Source organism: Canis lupus, chromosome 1 (genome assembly GCF_048164855.1).
Source record: "Canis lupus baileyi chromosome 1, mCanLup2.hap1, whole genome shotgun sequence".
Taxonomy (NCBI): domain Eukaryota; kingdom Metazoa; phylum Chordata; class Mammalia; order Carnivora; family Canidae; genus Canis; species Canis lupus.
In genome coordinates, this window is record NC_132838.1 from 96,768,737 (window position 1) to 96,773,855 (window position 5,119).

Here is a 5,119-nt window from a genome sequence, read left to right on the forward strand (position 1 = left end):
CTGCCTGACAGCCATCATTCCTCACCCCTGCTCTGTGGGTCACCTGGGGTCCGGGGCCACTTCTGCCCGTGTCCCTCAGGACCTCCGCCCTGGCAGGAAATGGCCGTGCCTGGCCCCGAGGCCGCTACGTGGAACAGCTGGGCCTCCCCGCTGTGGCCTCGGGGCCTCTCCATGCGGAGATGGACTCCTTGGATCAGACTTTGGAAAACTTTTCTGCAAAGTGCCAGTCACCAATATTTTTCACCTTGTGGCCGCACGGGCACTCTCTGCTCTACTGTCCTGGACAGGAGCAGCTGCAGACAATCCACAAATGAACAGGCACAGCCTTGTTACAATAAAAGTTTATTTACAAAAACAGGCACGGGGGCCAGATTGGTTGGAGGGCCGTGATTCCCCATCCTGCGCGGTCACCCAGGACTCCTAAAAGCACAAAAGCACCCTCTTACTTGGGTGACGCCGGGGTGACCACAGAGGGCAGCTGGGGGCAGGGCTCTGGGCGTCTCTGGAGATGCCGTCCTCCTGCGGGGAGGGAGAAGGAAGGTTCCACGTTGGTGACAGATTTCGAGGAGACGTCAGGGTGCAACAGCATCATATTGGAAGCAAGGCCGTGGCCCTAGGCCTCCGCCTACACAACCTGGGGGGTGACCGGGTGAAATCTCGAGGCCTCGATTCGTGCCTGGTGACAGTGCCACCACCAAGAGGAGCAAAAGGACCTTTGATGGCAGGAGTCATGGTGAGGACGCCGTCTCCCCTGCAGCTTCCTCTCCCGGGTTTTTGTGGGACTGGGATGCGGGAAAGAGAAACACGATGAGACAGTTACTGTCAGAAGTGGCAGCCACTGGGCCACGGTGACATCATGGTCGCTGGGGCCCAGGTGGGCTGCCTGGTCACGTGCCTTCTCCGCAGTCCCTGTTCCTCGGGGGCCCGGCTGTCCGAGTGACGGGGGACGGGAGCTCCGAGAGGGCGGAGGGTCTCTGGGCACAGGGCGCACTCCAGCCCCTACCCCTTGCTCGCAGAATTGCCGAAGCCTCCCGTGTGCCGCCTCCAGCTGCCGCCGCTCCAGAGCGTCTCACTGTGTGTGATTTATAGCAGATCGGTTACCTGGCTCCCTGTGGGTGACCTCCCGACGCCTCCCCTGCACCCCGTGACCTCCCGACGGCTCCCCCTACCTGCAGACTGTGGCTTCCCCCCGGCTTGTGTGCCAGTGCCTGTGTCCTGGCTCTGCCACCTTCCCACCCTCCCATGCACCCTGCCGTGACCCAGGACCCTTCTGGGTTTCCAAAGGAGCCACCCTAAATCCTCCTGCCTTCCTACATTTCCTCTGGGCCTGAGACACTCCCCACACTGAAGGTGATTCTTCAAATCCCAACCTAAATACCCCTTCCTGCAAGAAGATCTTCCTCATTCCCCCTGGTTGCATCAAATGCTCCTTCCTGAAAGGACCCAAACACCAAAGGGGGCGGGAGGCAGATCCTTGGGATTTTGCTGAAACACGTCCCAGATGGCCCGAGTACATTCACATGTAAACCCTTCTGACACTCTTACCTCCACAGAAGGCAAAGTAGTTTAACTGAAAATCCTCAGTGATCATTTCTAGTCCTCAGTGATTCATCTCTTGCCCAGTGAGCAATTCTTCGCCTGAGACAAGGGTGTCTGAACTGGTTCCCAGGCTGCTTGCGGGGGCTCGTTAACGACCAGGCCAGCATCTATGCTGCGCTCCATTTCCCGGAAGCATTTTCGTGGAGCAATGTTGAGCTTGAAAGGAAAACAAAACAAAAACAAAAAGGTACAAAGGCAGCTGGATCTTCTTTGCAGGAGGGCAGGGCAGCCTCTGGGAGCTACGCACAGTGTGGGATGGAGCCCCTTTCGCTTGGGGTTAAGGAGCGGGCAGGCTCCCATTTTGGTTTTGTTTTGTTTCAAGATTTTATTTGTCTGACAGAGAGAAAGAGAAAGCACAAGCAGGGAGAGCAGGAGAGAGAAGCAGGTGCCCTACTGAGCAGGGAGTCCGATACAGGACCCGATCCCAGGACCCTGAGATCATGACCTGAGCCAAAGGCAGACACTTAACTCACTGAACCCCCCAGGTGCCCCTTGTTTTTTTTTTTTTTTTTTATATCAGGAGGTTTGGGCAAACTGCTGCCCCTCCTGCTCTGAGCCGGGCTGAGGCAGGAGAAGGGAGTCAGGCTCGGGCCGGTGAGCAGGTGCCTGGTCCCTGCTATGTGGACAGGCTCACACAGTGACTGGGGACGGGGTTGGGGCCACTTGGGGAGCACTGCTGACTGTGAAATAGTACAACCTGGCGATGTCAGCTGGAATCACAGCAGCCAGGGGGCCGCAGATCTACCCTTTCTCTGGGCACCTGTCCCCCGCCCCTCCCTGCACACCAGACCCAGCCAGAGACCTGACATGCCTGTTTCTGTGGATTTGCCCGCGTGGGGCACACGCTCACAGACCTTCGGGGGCAGAGGCAGCCTTCCCTGGTGGTCTGGAGACATAGCACTGTGCTGTCTTTCACGATGTGGATTGGGATCCTTTAATGACCCATGAAAGTAATTTATGAGCTATGACTTTCATTTTCAAAAAAAGAGGAGGGGGGGTGGGAGCAAAAGATGAGTAGACATTTTTCCAAAGAAGATTATATATGAATGGCCAACGGGAACATGAAAAGACGCTCAATGTTACTAGTCATTTGGGAAACGCAGATCAAAACCACAGTGAGCTCTCACTTCGTGCCTGTTCGAACAGTGTCACCAGGACAGCAGTTCCTGGCAGGGGGTGGGGGAGCAGGGCCCTCGGGCGCGGTTGGTGGGAATGCAAACTGGTGCGGCCCGTGGAGGAGGGCGTGGAGGCCCCTCCAAAAGTTCAGAATGGAGCTCCCCTACAATCTGGCAATCCCAGTTCTGGGAATGCAGAAAAAAAAAAGAAAAAGAAAGAAAGAAAGAAAGAAAGAAAGAAAGAAAGAAAGAAAGAAAGAAAGAAAGAAAGAAAGAAAGAAAGAAAGAAAGAAGAAAGAAAGAAAGAAAGAAAGAAAGAAAGAAAGAAGGAAAGAAAACAGCATTTTGAAGAGGTAGCTACGCCCCGTGTTTGCAGCAGCATTATTTCCCGCAGCCAAGACAGGGACACGAACATGTCTGCTAACGGGTGGCTGGATAAAGAAGTTGTAGTGTATGTACGTGTTGGGGGTTATCCAGCCATGGAAAAACGGGGAATTTCTGGCATTTGGGACACCGTGGATGGAGCTTGAGGGCGTGATGCTAAGTGAATAAGTCAGAGGAAGACGGATACCACGTGATCTCTTGTTGGGGGGCCTCAAACAACAAACAACAAACAACAAACAAACGAAGCCCCTACAACAAAACCAACCAAATTCCTAGAAAAGAGATCAGATGTGTGGTTCCCAGGAGCAGGGGCGGTGGAGAGGGGACACCGGGGGACGGTGGTCAGGAGGTACAGACCTACGGGTATAAGGTGAGCGAGAGCTAGGGATGCGATAGGTGGCACCGAGGCGACAGGCACCCCGGCTGTGACTCCCCGGGAAAGCTGTCACAGGACAGTAGATCCTAAGTGTTGTCATCACGGGGGAACTTTTTTTTCTTTTTCTTTTCGCTGTGTCTATGAGTTGATGGTTGTTCACCACACTTACGGGGGCCGCCCCACAGTGTATGTAAGTGAAGCCATTGCTCTGTGCACCTGGAACCCCTACAGCGATGCATGTCCATGTTATCTCAATTTGGAAGAAAAAAGATAAAGCAGAATTTAAAAAACAAACAAACAAACGAATAAACCAGACTGCCTAATGGTAAGCTTTTTTGTCTTAAAATGTTACCACTTTCTGTCATCGGACCTGTCATATGGCATCAAAAAGCCTACCTCAGGAGGACGTTGTCTCAAAGCTTTGCCTACCTGACATGCTCTTCTCTCGCTTTCTCTGATGCCTCACCCTCTCTAAAATGTCTCCTTCCCAGTTTCAAAAATGAGCATGTTTGGAGTTCCTAGTCCTCCTGTCCAGGCTTCCTGGCTGCCTTCTGGAGCCGCCTTCCCCTTCCAGGCTCCTCTGATCCTGGCCCGCAGCTGAGTCCTGGAGCCCCCAGCCCCAGCCCCTCTGTGCACGGCCTCCCACATGCCCCACGGATGCCCCGGGGGCTGCACCTGAGCCCACCTCCCCCTGGTCCTCCTGCTTGCCCCCTGCACTTTCAGGTTCAGAGAGAAGCCCATGCCGTCCAGCAGGTTGCCCACACCCAAACCCAGACTCCTCCATTTCCATGAAACCCTCACCAGATCCTGTCATTTCTGCCTCTGTACTGTCCCTCCTCATTCTGTCCCTGCCCCGCTCTGGCTTGGACCAGTGTGCCACATCAGATGGAAGGCCCTGGGCCTTCCACCCATGTCACCATCCTGTCACACTGCAGAACACTCGTCCTCCTCGATGCAAACTTGACCATCAGTGTCAGGCCATTCGTAAAAATGATGTAGATTGGTGGTCACCCAGTGCCCAGAATCACATCCACCACTGTTGTAACTTGTGAGGGCATGCCCTGCTCTGCGGCAAGGGTCTTGAGGCCCCACCTTGTCCAGGTGATCAAGTTAGTGCCACTGAGAGCAGCATCAGTATCATGTACCCCTGGGAAGAAGAGATACAAAGCCTGTCTGTGAAGTGGTCTCAACAAAAATATTTAACCTCAATTTCATGGAGACTCCAGATTACTTTTCAGTTTATAGGAAATTCAGGGAATAAAGAAACAAACCAAATGATGCCAAGGAAAACAGACAAATCCAGCCTGTGGGACAGACCATGTGGATTCTTCAGACAGTTTTTATCTGGTATGTCAACAAAGTAGGATATCAAGACCTTATTTATATTGGCAAGCAGGGAAGACAACACTGGAGCTGAAGGACATGTTTGTGCATAGATAAGGGGACAGAAGGATGACGGATAGATGGATTGATACAGAATGGATGATATCTATCATGGATGGATGATGATAGATAAATAAAAGGATGGATGGATGGATAGATGAATGGATGGATGGGTGGCTGGCTGGCTGGCCCGCTGGATAGATGGATGGATGGGTATGAGTGTGAGGATGGATGGATGGATGGACGAGAGGATGGGTGAATG

The 5,119-nt window shown here is 53.4% G+C and overlaps 1 long non-coding RNA gene across 1 annotated transcript; it reads right to left on the reverse strand.

Annotated features, from left to right (window-relative positions):
• Positions 1-325: 325 nt before the first annotated feature.
• Positions 326-1,962, reverse strand: LOC140622246 (uncharacterized). The gene is made up of 2 exons (XR_012022007.1): positions 1,546-1,962; positions 326-1,072 (listed from the first exon to the last, which is right to left on the reverse strand). It is a non-coding gene; the product is annotated as an uncharacterized lncRNA (long non-coding RNA).
• Between the last annotated feature and the right edge of the window lie 3,157 nt (positions 1,963-5,119).